This window comes from Chiloscyllium punctatum, chromosome 3, assembly GCF_047496795.1.
Source record: "Chiloscyllium punctatum isolate Juve2018m chromosome 3, sChiPun1.3, whole genome shotgun sequence".
NCBI classification, from domain to species: Eukaryota; Metazoa; Chordata; class Chondrichthyes; order Orectolobiformes; family Hemiscylliidae; genus Chiloscyllium; species Chiloscyllium punctatum.
In genome coordinates this window covers 19,766,130-19,780,666 of record NC_092741.1, presented here as the reverse complement: position 1 = coordinate 19,780,666, position 14,537 = coordinate 19,766,130, and the positions used below count along the sequence as shown (strand labels likewise).

Here is a 14,537-nt window from a genome sequence, read left to right as displayed (position 1 = left end):
ATCCAACACAACAATACCACTGTCCCAGCACCTCACCAAACCCAACACAACAATACCACTGTCCCAGCACCTCACCAAACCCAACACAACATACCACTGTCCCAGCACCTCGCCAAATCCAACGCAATGCCACTGTTCCAGCACCTCACCAAATCCAACGCAACGATACCACTGTCCCAGCACCTCACCAAACCCAACACAACAATACCACTGTCCCAGCACCTCGCCAAACCCAATGCAACAATACAACTATCCCAGCGCAGCACCAAATCCAATTACAACAATACCACTGTCCCAGCACCTCACCAAACCCAACACAACAATACCACTGCCCCAGCGCCTCACCAAATCCAACACAACAATACCACTGTCACAGCACCTCACCATAACCCAACACAATACCACTGTCCCAGCACCTCACCAAACCCAACATAACAACACCACTGTCCCAGCACCTCACCAAATCCAACACAACAATACCACTATCCCAGTGCCGCACCAAATCCAATTACAACACTACCACTGTCCCATCACCTCACAAAACCCAACACAACACCACTGTCCCAGCACCTCACCAAATCCAATTACAACAATACCACTGTCCCAGCACCTCACCAAATCCAACACAACAATACTACTGTCCCAGCACCTCACCAAACCCAACACAACACCACTGTCCCAGCACCTCACCAAATCCAACACAACAATACCACTGTCCCAGCGCCTCACCAAATCCAACACAACAATACCACTGTCCCAGCGCCGCACCAAATCCAATTACAACACCACCACTGTCCCAGCACCATACCAAACCCAACACAACAACACCACTACCCCAGCGCCTCACCAAACCCAACACAACAATACCACTGTCCCAGCACCTCACCAAATCCAACACAACAATACCACTGTCCCAGCACCTCACCAAATCCAACACAACAATACCACTGTCCCAGCGCCTCACCAAATCCAATTACAACAATACCACTGTCCCAGCAACTTACCAAACCCAACAACACCACTATCCCAGCACCTCACCAAATCCAACACAACACCACCAGTGTCCCAGTGCCTCACCATATCCAATTACAACACTACCACTGCCCCAGCACCTTAACAAACCCAACACAACGCTGTTGCCACAGCACCATACCAAACTAATACAACAGTACTGCTGATTTAGAATCACAGCAAAACCCATTGCAACAGTACTGTTGGCCCAGTACCTTAACAAACCCAGCGATATCATTGTCCTCAGATGTCATCAATTAGGAGGTAAAAACAGATGTTGCAGATGTTAGAAACTGAAATTCAATTGGAAAGTACAAGAGAAACTGAGCACTTCTCTGCAGTATAAATCCAGAGAAAAATAAACTGAATGCATCAATATGTCACTTAATCACAAAGATTCTATATTGCTACTGGAAAGCTTGTGCCCCAACACATTGTCCTCCTAAAGAAATGATAGAAATAGGTAGTGGTAGATTGGCGACTCCAGGATGGTACCTGCAATTATGATCTCTCCAGAAGAGATTGTTTCCTGGGTATATTTTAGAAAAATAACTATTCACAGATTTCTGAGTCGCTGAAAATGACTTCATAACAAAACTATTCACGCAACTGTACTAACAAATTCATTATGGGGTGGGATTACATAACAGTTATGTAACTAGACTAGTAATCCGAAGGCTTGGACTAATGACTTAAAGACTTAAGGTCAAACCCATCAGTTGGAGATTTCACTTATGAAAATAAATCTAGAATAAAAAGCTAGCAATAATAACAACAATAATGAAACAAATGGATTGTTATAAAATGCGTGTGGTTCAGTAATGTCTTTATCCCTGACTTTCTCACCCACTCTGGTTTATAGCTGAAAATGTGTTGCTGGAAAAGCGCAGCAGGTCAGGCAGCATCCAAGGGACAGGTGAATCGATGTTACGGGCATAAGCCCTTCTTCAAGAATGAGGGTTCCTGAAGAAGGCCTTATGCCCAAAACGTCGATTCTCCTGACCCTTGGATGCTGCCTGACCTGCTGAGCTTTTCCAGCAACACATTTTCAGCTCTGATCTCCAGCATCTGCAGTCCTCACTTTCTCCACTCTGGTTTATACGTTACTCCAGATATAGAAGTGGTTAACTCTCAGCTGCCCTCAGGAAATGGCTCTGCAAGTCACGCAGTTGTATTGCAAGACCCATTGAGTCTGTTTTACCATTCAATTACATCATGGCTGATCTGATAGTACTCAAGTCAACTCTGCTGCCTTTTACGATGTCACTGATACTCTTACCGATTAAACATCTAGTTTCTCAGGTTTGAGTAACTTAACGGCACAACCTCTACAGTTCTCTGCAACAGGGAATTCCATCGATCCATTACCCTCTCAAAGAAGAAATTCATTCTAATTACTGTGTTAACAGCAAGGCTTTACACCGAGATTATGACCTCTGGTCCCAGAATCTAGGGGGAAACGATCTTTTAGCATTTATCCTGTCAAACTTCCTAACAGTCTTGTATGTTTTATTAAGGCCATATCTTATTTTGCTAAGCTCTGAGTATTGTGATTGACAATAAATGCAATAAACACATGCTGTTAATGAAAGTTAACCAGAAACATCACTAAAAAGCTGCCTTGAACTTCAGTTATAAAGTCAGTTTAAGAGTTCGTCGAAAGAACTTTCCTTCTTTTCATTCCAACTGTATGTATAAAGAAAACTAAAAGAAATCCAAAACAAATGCAACTGAGAAGTGGTGGGCACCATTGTAAACACATCTGAACAAAATATGCTATTGTATAGAGGGCTTCAACCAAAAGAGGCCCGAATACATGAAATTTATAAGCCACCTCCATAAGGCTTGGAAACACATTGCAGAAAACCACTCAGCCAGTTTCAGTGTTCTCTCTGTTCCAGTTGTGCTCTGCTCTTGGTGCAAATGTCTATTATCTACCCTAACTAAATTTCTTCAAAGTTAGGTCAAATCTTTGCTCAAATTTCTTTTCTTCAATAAGCAAATACACCTTTAGCAGTCCTTCCATAACATTTGAAGACCTAAAGCCACCCCTGTTGCCTTCTTACAGCAATTACTTCAGGTTTTTTTTAAAATTCAGAATGCTTAAATCTGCATATTACTCCAAAAAGAATCAGAAATTTGAGAGTCAAGTATTCCCCATGTTGGATGTCTTATTGTTTAAAGCTAAGGCCACCAACTAATTAAAAAGTACAAAAGAAAGCTCACTGTGATACTTTTAATTCACTCATATATCCTTTGCAGCAGTCAACACTTCAATAGGAAATAGTCAGACATACGACTTTACATGATTCCCTCAGTAATACAAACAGAAACCAAGAAAATAAAAGACTCTACCATAATATAAGCACAGCAAAAGTTCATAAATATTGAAAAAGTATGATGGTTATTTTTGGTCAAGATTTTAATGGACTTTTGTGTGCAGCATTAAACAGAGTGCTGAAAAGCAATGAACCTGTTTTGCATTTTGGCAAAATCAATTTCACCCTCTGAATGCAATTAAAATATTTTCAGGTTTGTTCAATATTCTACATAAGTAAATGAATAATAGCTAAATACTGAATTTGCATATTTGACAATGTAAATATTTCATATTCAGTTGCTTGCTTTAATGCTCATCAAACAGTTAGGACCTTGACTTCCCCTCTCCTCAAGTGAAAACACATGGTGTTCTGAATGCACAAAAATGTCATGTTTTATCAAATTCCCCATAGGATTTAAGAATGAAATGCCTGACAAACTGAGCCAAAATTTTTAAAATAAAAACCATTTGATTTGGAATTTTGGACCCCTTCTTTAGAAATATCCTTTTCCCTGACATTGATCTGTCACATATGCCACTTCCAATGCCAAATGTCAGCGAAATGCACCACTATTGATTGAATGATTCCTTCAGCACTCTGACCTCTGCATATTTCTTAATCTTCCACAAGCGCCTTCCTAGTTATGTGCAAATTGCTGAATACTCAAAAATGCAGAGGACAAGGGTCAGCAGGCTGCAATTACAGTCAAAATATTTCACATTTTATTCTGGGTTTTCTCATTCTGAAGGGCCATGTTCATAGACTGCAGGCTTTAATGGAAAGCAGGCTGAGGAGAACTAGGGCGAAGGTGAGAGAGAAGCATTGAAAGACATGCCTAATCTTATAGCCTGAAATAATGTGAAGCTGAAATTTAATGTGTGGGGGAATTTCGATAAGATGTGAAGGTGTAGAGGACTCAACAATCCATCCACTGATTCCACTGATTGCATTATGGAATGAGTTAAAATTAACCAACAACTATTCTTCATTATAAAATTTGTCAAACTTTACTTAGCTGCTTGATTCAAAATTGGCACATGTAGGAATATTATCAGGATAATAATCCATCAAGCTCTTCAGTGAAAGTCCTTTGACATTCGGAACAGTGAACGTTCTTGTGGTTTTATCCAATTGTATTTCCTTGAGGTTAGGAATGACAGAAGTAGCTAGTTAAGCCAGGATTTCTATACTCTATCTCTACAAGCAAATATAGGCCAGAGATATAAAAAAAACAGGAATAGCTGGGTAATCAGCAGGTCTGGCAGCATTTGTGGGGAGAATGCAAAGTTAATGTTGCGAGTCCGGTGAATGAGAAATAAATGGCATTTATGGTGAAGACAGAGTTGGGAGGGATGAGGATGGAGTGTTGGTGGAGAATGTGAGCAGATGGGTTGAGATGGAACCCAGAGGGAGAGATATGAAAGGGGTAGCAGACAAGGGGATTATCGATTGTAAACCAGGATAGGAGAAGCTGAATAAGTGATAATGAGAGCTAAGAATAGAAATGAATACTGTGTGGAAAACAGCCCATGTAATGTGATAATAGGACAAAGACTGGGTGAGAGTGGGTAGGCTGTATTGAAAGTACTGACAGGACCAGGATGTGGAGTTAGGTAAAAAAAAAAGGGAAGGATGTGATCAGGCTATAAAATTATTGAAGTCAATGTTCAGTCTTAAAGGCTGCAGGATCCTGAAACAAAAGGAGTGCTGAGCTACGTGAAGCTTGCTGGAGCACTGCAGCAGGCCTCAAATAGAAATACTGGCATTGGAACGTGGCAGTGTATTAAATGGCAGGCAACTGGAAACCTGGGTTCATTTTATCGACTGAACGTGGGTGTTTAGCACAGCAGGCACCCAGTCCATGTTTTATCTCTCCAGTGTTGAGAAAACCACATTGTCAGCAATGAATACAATAGGATGAGACAGACCTGAAATAGCTGTTTGATAAATGCAGATCAGGGACATTGTAAGGTAGATGCAGAATAAAGCTCTCTACACAAGCATACACAAACCAAAGATGCCACAACAGTAAAAAGCTCAACAAAGCATCAGAATAACATGCAGCCTTTGGGGAAGAAAATCTGCCTGCTTACCTTGCCTGGCCGACATGTGACTTCAGATCCACAGCAATGTGGTTCACTCTTAACTGCTCTCTAAAATGGTCTAGCAAGCTACTTCGCTGTGTCAAACTGCTACAACGTTTAACGACAACAGAAAGCTTACCGTGGCCAACCCTGCAAACTCCTTTTTATCAACATGTGGGACTTGTAAAAAAAAAAAATTCAAAGAGCTAGCCCATAGCCTAGTCAAACAGGATAGTCATACTCTCAGAAATACTCTCAAAATCCCAAAATCCACCATTTATCGATCTCTGTCATCTTAGCTCCAGGACATCTCCTCAGTGAAGCATCCAACCATCTTCAGCTTTCTCCAATGACAGTCCTAATCTTGAAGTCAGAGGTGGGACATTTACTGATGTTTACACAACATTCAACTCCAATCATAACATTTCAGATACTGAAACAAAAGTAAAATATTGTGTATGCTGGAAATGAAAAATAAAAACAGAAAGTGGTTACTCCATCACTGTCTACAGCAATAGCTCACATATCATGACTTGAAACTACATAGCCATTCATTCAGAGTCTGGGTTAAAATCATGGAACTTCTTTCAACAGCACAGTGGATACCTCTATTCCTCAAAGACAACTGTTGAAGAAGGCAGCTCACTGTCATCGTTTCCAAGGCTATTAGGGATGGGCAATAGATGCTGGCCCAGCTAATGTGATATACATCCCATGAACATACGTAAAATATTCCAAGCTTCAAGATCACAAACTGTGACTGTAATGCATTGGGCAGTACTGATGCTGGCCTTCGGTACAGCACTGCCAAATAGGTTTACTAACTGTGCAATTGTACACAAAATGAAAGCGGGCCAGACATGCCACTACATGAGACAATCCCAGCAAGAACCAGTGACAAGAATCTCATCCAAGTGAAGCTATCTTTTGTGTGTCTGGAATCTTCAGCTGCAGTTTTGCAAACCCGGATATCATGAAACATTATTTTGGGTCCAATTTGCTATTTGACTTACACACAACCCATTGAAGGTATGTTTAGGAAATGCATTGAATGTTGCCAGTATTCCCTATGAATAATTTCCTTAGTGGCAAACTTGTTTTAACTCCAATACCATAGGTTATTAGAGCGGAGTCATAGAGATATACAGCACGGAACAGACCCTTCGGTTCAACTTGTCCATACTGACCAGGTATCCTAAACTAATCTAGTCCTATTTATCAGCACTTGGCCCATAACCCTCTAAACCTTTCCTATTCATATACCCATCCAGATGACTTTTAATGGTTGCCTCTGGCAGCTCATTCCATACACGCACCATTCTTTGCGTGAAAAAGTTGCCCCTTCGGTCCCTTTTAAATCTTTCCCCTAAGATTAGATTAGATTACTCACAGTGTGGAAACAGGCCCTTCGGCCCAACAAGTCCACACCGTCCCGCCGAAGCGCAACCCACCCATACCCCTACATTTGCCCCTTACCTAACACTACGGGCAATTTAGCATGGCCAATTCACCTGACTGGCACATCTTTGGACTGTGGGAGGGAATCGGAGCACCCGGAGGAAATCTACGCAGACACGGGGAGGACGTGCAAACTCCACACAGTTAGTCGCCTGAGGCGGGAATTGAACCCGGGTCTCTGGCGCTGTGAGGCAGCAGTGCTAACCACTCTGCCACCGTGCCGCCCCTCTCACCCTAAACCTATGCCCTCTATTTCTGGACTACTCCACCCAGGGAAAAGACCTTGTCTATTTACACTATCCATGCCCTTCATGATTTTATCAACCTCAGCCTCTGACACTCCAGGGAAAACAGCCCCAGCCTAATCAGCCTCTCCCTATAGCTCAAATCCTCCAACCCTGGCAACATTGTTGTAGATCTTTTCTGAACCCTTTCACAACATCCTTCGGATAGGAAGGAGACCAGAATACACACAATATTCCAAAAGTGGAATAGGTCCAGATTGTAGGTAAAAAACAATGACTGCAGATGCTGGAGACCAGATTCTGGATTAGTGGTGCTGGAAGAGCACAGCAGTTCAGGCAGCATCCGAGGAGCAGTAAATTCGATGTTTTGGGCAAAAGCCCTTCATCAGGATTGTAGGTTAGTCCAAATTGCTTCTTTCCTCCCCAGTATTGACTGCTGCTGGGAAATGTTCAACAAATAGTCCCAGGTTCCTTGATACTGGCAGCTTTCAAGCATTCTTCATATGACAGATTTAACATGTTTTCAAACGGGTAAGAGATGATGGATAAACTCGTTTCTCTTCAGACACGTGCACACTTTTTACAAAATGGATGGCATGTGCACTTTCTCCTTGACAATATACACAGAGGCCAATTGTGGTAACTCAAGAGCTTTCATAACGCAGCCCAAACTGAGGAGTGAACTGGAATGTCTCAACATGGGAAAAACATAGAAAATAGGAGGAATTAATTATTCAGTGCCCCAAGCCTTTGCTACCATTCAATTTGGCTAATTATCTAACTCAGTTTCACGTTTCCACTTTCTTCCCATACCCCTTTGATTCCTTGACCTCTTAGGAACTATAACTAATTCCTTCTTGAAAACATCAATATTTTGGCCACTACTAATATCTGTATCAGAAAAATCCACACACTCCCCACTCTCTGGTGAAGAAATTCCTCCTCATCTCAGTCTTAAATAGTCGACCCGGTATCCTTAAATTGTGACCTCTGGTTCAGGATTTCCCAGTCACTGGGAACATCCTTCCTGTATTTACCCAGTCTAAGTCTTTTAGAATTTTAGAGGTTTCTATGAGAATTTTTTAAACTCCAGTGAATACACTTCTAACCAATTCAATCTCTCCCTGTACATCAGTCCTGCCATCTCAGGGATCAGTCTGGTAAATCTTCATTGCACTCCTTTGAGAGCCAGAGCATCCTTTCTCAGATAAGGAGACCAAAAGTGTACACAATACTCCAGATGTAGTCTCACTAAGGCTCTGTATATCTGCACCAAGACATCTCTGCTTGAGTCCTCGTAACCTCTTGCAATGAAGGCAAAGTCATCTTTTACTTTCTTCACTGCCTGCCACACCTTCATGTTTACTTTCAGCAACTGCAGTACAGAGACACCCAGGTATTACTTCACCCCTCCCCCCAACATTGCCATTTGGATAATAATCTGCCTTTCTGTTTTTGTTAAAAAGTGGATACTCTCACATTATACTTCATCAGTCACACATTTGCCCACTCACTCAACTTGTCTGAATCACACTGAAACATGTCTGCATTCTCCCCACAATTCACCCTCCCACCCAGTTTTGTCTTATCTGCAAACTTGGGGATACAAAATTTAGTTTCCTCATCTAAATAATGAATATACAGTGTGAATGGCTGGGGTCCAAGCAGTGACCCCTGTGGTACCCCACTAGTCATCGGCTCGAAAAATGTTTGTTTATTCCTACTCTTTGATTCCTGCCAACCAGTTCTCTACTCATGTCAGTATGTTATCCCCAATCACATATGCTTTAATTCTACATGCTAATCACTTTTATGGCACTTCATCAAAGGCCTTCTCAATGTAAACCACATCCACTTCTTCAACATTTCTTATTATATCCTTGAAGAGTTCAAACAGAATTGTCAAGCATAATTTCACTTTCATAAATCCACGCTGACTCTGATCGATGCTGTCACTGTTTTCCAAGTGCTCTGATATTAAATCATTTTAATATTAGAGTGGACTTGAGCATTTTTCCTCCTATTGATGTCATGAGTAATTGGTTAATAATTCCCTGTTTCCTCTCTACATCCTTTTTAAAATATGGGATTACATTGGCTACATTCCAATTGGAATGGTTCCAGAATTTAGAATCTTGAAAGATGACCACTACACATCTACTATTTCTAGGGCCATGCCCAGGTATTCTCAGATGGAGATTATTGGGCCCTGGGGATATATCAGTTTTTAATCCCAACAAATTCCACAGCCCCATTTCCCTACCAATATTTATTTCCCTCAGTTCCTCCCTCCCATTAGTCATTGCGTTCTCCAACATTTTTGGGATGTTATTTGTGAAGGCAGAACCAAAATGAGTATTTAGTTATAACATCCCCATTACAATTTCCTTCTTCCTGACTATAAGGGACCTATGGTGGTACAATGGCTAGCACTGCTGCCTCACAAACCCAGGTCCCTGGCACTAATTCCACCCCAGCTGACTGTCTGCACGGAGTTTGTACATTCTCCCCTTGTCTATGTAGGTTTCCTCCCAGAGTGCAAAGATGTGTAGGTCAGGTGGATGAGCATGGGAAATGCAGGGCTGCAAGGAGAGGGCGGGGGATGGGTCTGATTGGGATGCTCTTTGGAGGGTCAGAGTGGAATCAATGAGTCGAATGGCCTCCTTCCACACTGTAGGGACTCTAGGGTTCTATATAAAACCTCTACAGGATGTTCCAATCCATTTTCTGTGATGGTGCAACCAGTCTGCCTTCTCTGAAAGTTGTTCTCTCTGCAGGCTTTTCATGCACTAACAAATACAGAGGAACCTCGATTATCTAAACAAGATGGGCATGCACTATTTTATTCGGATAATTAGATTATTTGGTTAATTGATTCAATGCCTTTCCTCTGGGACTCGGAGTTTTCTGAAGTTTCCTTTTTCCTCGCTCTGTGCCATGCTCCCTCGGTCTGTCTCAGGGTTTGTTTCTGAGCAGAGACACACACACAGTTGTGTGTAAGGGACCTGCAGCATTACTGAAACCCCCCAAAATCACGCCACCACCACCATCAGTTCAATGGGATTGACACAATGAGCACTTGCTAAGTCTGCTCCCCATTTAGGAGACTAGGCAGCAGCACACCGCACAAAAGCCCCACTACCCCATCCACCCTCAAACCCCATCCATCCCCATCCCCACCCCCACCCCCGTCTGCCCCCCATCCCCACCCGTATGCCCCCAACCCAGTACCCAGTCTGCCCACCGCCCACATCTGCCCCCTGTCTGCCCCCCAACCCCGCTCCCCCATCCACCTCCCCCCTCTCTCTGGGACAGTGGAACTGGACACCAACAGTAAGACTGCTGCTGCTTTTGGGGGGTGAGTCTCAAAACAGACATACACACACCTTCTCACTGCAACTTTTTGACAAGTTCCACCTTTGTCCTGTAGAGGACAATGTTGGAGAGATTATCTGGGGAACAGGGGGGTTTAAGGTACACCCCTGTGTAGAACTCCAGGGCAAGTGTGGGAGGAGAGAGAGAGAAAGAGAGAGAGAGAAGTCAGTCATTTGGAAACAGTGCCTTGGTTCCCATCGATGTCCAGTACTGTTCTCGGCAGCATTTCAGTCAGCCGAGTTCACTTTTAATCATCGTAAACAAAAGACGCGGTCAGTGTTGGAAACATCTCTTTGATGTAATGTTTCTATTGGGACCTTGAGATCTTCTTTGGATAATCTGAAATTCGGATGATTGATATTCGGATAATCAAGGTTCCTGTGCATTTTTTTTCACTTTTTCTGGGACACTGTGTAAGTGATATATCATCTGATCACAGCACAAGAAAAAGTGGTGAAATACTGCCTACGGAGAAAGCTAAAACAACATTCACAGTAACAGTATGCAGAAATGGAATATGCGCATGGTAGGTCAGAAAGTGAAGCAGCAGAGTTCAACTCTGATTTAAGTATCTGTAGCTCTTATGTGTCAATTAATGGCTAAATCACCTATTTAGCTGAAAGAAACAAAAAGCTAATTTGGTTTGCGTATGAAGTTATTTCCTCTGTAATCAGAAAGGTTATTTTTTTGCTCACCTCCAAGTCAGGGAGTTGTGCAATCCAGCTTAGTGCTTTAGCTAAAAATCCAGGCTGACAATCTAAACAATATGATGCAATTTGCCTGTTATTTGCAATAATATAAAATTAGAATATTTGCTCAACAACTCAATCATTGGAGCTATAATTAATACCATAAAAACAGCTGAAATTGAAGGGGCACCACCTTAAATGAGCAGTTACCCTCATCATACACAGTCAGATGTTGCTTAAAACATTTTCCTCTTTCCCGTTCGTGGGATGTGGGATTTGCTGGTTTGCCTTTGTCAAATTGCCATTGAGAAGGCTTTGGCAAGCTGCAATCTGTGGGGTGTAGGTACACCCAAACACACTCCAAGAGGGATTTCTTGTATTTTGACCCAGTGATAATGAAAGGGCCGCAATTATCATTCCAAGTTAGGAAGGCATGTAGCTTGGAGGAGAACTTTCAGGTGGTGGTGTTCTTATCCTTCAAGATGGTAGTAGTCATGGGTTTGGGAGATATTGTTGGAGGTGAACTGATGTAAGCACTCATGGAGGTGGTATTCACTGCTGGTGAAAGAAGTGAATGTTGATGATGACGGACAGTGTGCTAATCAAGCAGGCTGCTTTATCCTGAAAGGTGTTTGTTAGAATGCTCGAAGGATAGATAAAGGGAAGAAGTGGATGTAATATATTTGGATTTTCAGAAGGCGTTTGATGAGGTACCACACTTTAAGATATTTAGAAGAGCACATGCTGTTGGAGATAGTAAATTAGCATGGATAGAGGATTAGCTAACTAAGAGAAGACAGGGTTGTGATAAGGGGGGCATTTTCAGGATGGCAAACCTGTGACTAGTGGAGTAGCACTATATTAATATCTTGAATGAGGAAAATGAAGGTACTACAGCCAACCGTGTGGATGCCACAAAATTACGTGGGAAGGCAAGTGGGAAGGATGACAAAAAGAGTCTGTAGAGGGACACAGACATATGAAGCAAGTGGCCAAAAACTTGACAGATATAATATAATGTGGGAAAATGCAAGGCTATACATTTTGGCTAAGAATAAAGGAGCTGAATATTATTTACATGAACAAGAACTGCAGAAAGTGACAGAAGGATTAGAAGAGCCCCCTTCATAAATCACAAAAAAAGCCAGTATCCTAGTTTAGCAGATGATAGTGAAGGTAAACAAAATGCTGGCCTTTATTTCAAAGGGAATGGAATATAAAAATAGACAGATTTTGCAGAAATTTCAAAAGGCATTAGACAGACCACATCTGTAATTCTGTGAACAGTTTTGAGCCCTAATTGCAAGAGAGATATATTGAAACAGGAGACAGTCCAGAGAAGGGGGGAAGCTGATACCAAGTATGGAGGGATTGTTTTATGAAGTGAGATCGAGTAGATTGGTTCTGCACACTTTGAAGTTTCGAAGGTTGAAAGTTGACCTCATTGAAGCGTACAGGGATTTGACAGGGTAGATGCAGAAAGGTCATTTCTCTTTGTTCAGGGCCAGAAGGCATAATCTCAGAATAAGGGCTTGCACATTTAAAGCAGAGATGAGAAGGATTCTTTTCTCTCACAGTACTGAATCGATGGAATTTACTTTTCAAATCACAGAGGGCATGAACCATTCTTGACAGATTTGCTGGAATTCTTCGAGAATGTAACTTACAAAATTGATGAGGGGGAGCCAGTGGATGTGGTCTCTTTGGACTTCCAGAAGGCTTTCAACAAAGTCCCACATAAAAGAATAACATTTAAAGGTTCCTCATGGTAGGCTCATTCAGAAGGTCAGGAGGAATGGGATACAGGGGAACTTAGCTGTCTGGACGCAGAATTGGCTGGCCAACAGAAGACAGCGAGTGGAAGTAGAAGGAAAATATTCTGCTTGGAAGTCTGTGGTGAGTGGTGTTCCACAGGGCTCTGTCCTTGGGCCTCTACTGTTTGTAATTTTTATTAATGACTTGGATGAGGGGATTGAAGGATGGGTCAGCAAGTTTGCAGACGACACAAAAGTTGGAGGTGTCGTTGACAGTACAGAGGGCTGTTGTAGGCTGCAGTGGAACATTTACAGGATGCAGAGATGGGCTGAGAGGTGGCAGATGGAGTTTAACCTGGATAAATGCGAGGTGATGCATTTGGAAGGTCGAATTTGAAAGCTGAGTACAGGATTAAGGATAGGATTCTTGGCAGTGTGGAGGAACAGAGGGATCTTGGTGTGCAGGTACATAGATCCCTTAAAATGGCTACCCAGGTGGACAGGGTTGTTAAGAAAGCATATGGTGTTTTGGCTTTCATTAACAGGGGGATTGAGTTTAATGGTCGTGAGATCTTGTTGCAGCTCTATAAAACTTTGGTTAGACTGCACTTGGAATACTGCGTCCAGTTCTGATCGCCCTATTACAGAAAAGATGTGGATGCTTTGGAGAGGGTTCAGAGGAGGTTTACCAGGATGCTGCCTGGACTGGAGGGCTTATCTTATGAAGAGAGGTTGACTGAGCTCGGACCTTTCTCAGTGGAGAAAAGGAGGAGGAGAGGGGACCTAACACAAGATAATGAGGGGCATAGATAGAGTCGATAGCCAGAGACTATTTCCCAGGGCAGAAATGACTAACACGAGGGGTCATAGTTTTAAGCTGGTTGGAGGAAAGTATAGAGGGGATGTCAGAGGTGGGTTCTTCACACAGAGAGTTTTGAGAGCATGGAATGCGTTGCCAGCAGCAGTTGTGGAAGCAAGGTCATTGGGGACATTTAAGAGACTACTGGACATGCATATGGTCACAGAAATTGGAGGGTGCGTACATGAGGACCAGTGGTCGGCACAACATCGTGGGCTGAGGGGCCTGTTCTGTGCTGTACTGTTCTATGTTCTAAAGTTAAAGCACATGAGTTGGGGTCGTGTACTGAGATGGATAAAAAACTGGTTGGCAGACAGGAAAATAAAACAGCAGGATAAAACAGGTCTTTTACTCGATGGCAGGGGTCAGTGTCAGCAGCTATTCACAATAAGTATTAATATTTTAGATCAGAGAACTAAATGTAATATCTCCAAATCTGCATATGACAAAAAGGCCAGATAAAAGGGTAACCTCTGAGAAAGATGCAGAGATGATTTGGACAAGCTGAGTGAGTGAGCAAATGCATGGCACGTGCAGTATAATGTAGATGAATGTAAGATTATACACTTTGATAGTTAAAACAGGAAGGCAGATTATCTGAATAGCTATAACTTGAGAGAGCTAAATGTGCAAAAAAACCTGGGTGACCTCATACATCAGTTGCCGAAACATGTTGGTGGAGCATGCAGTAAGGAAGGCAAATGGTATGCTGGCCTTCACAGCAAGAAGATTCGAGCACAG

At 42.4% G+C, this 14,537-nt stretch overlaps 1 protein-coding gene across 1 annotated transcript in view; it reads right to left on the bottom strand.

Moving 5' to 3' along the window:
* Positions 1-14,537, bottom strand: part of LOC140456550 (serine/threonine-protein kinase MRCK alpha-like) — a 567,354-nt gene that overhangs the window by 150,748 nt on the left and 402,069 nt on the right.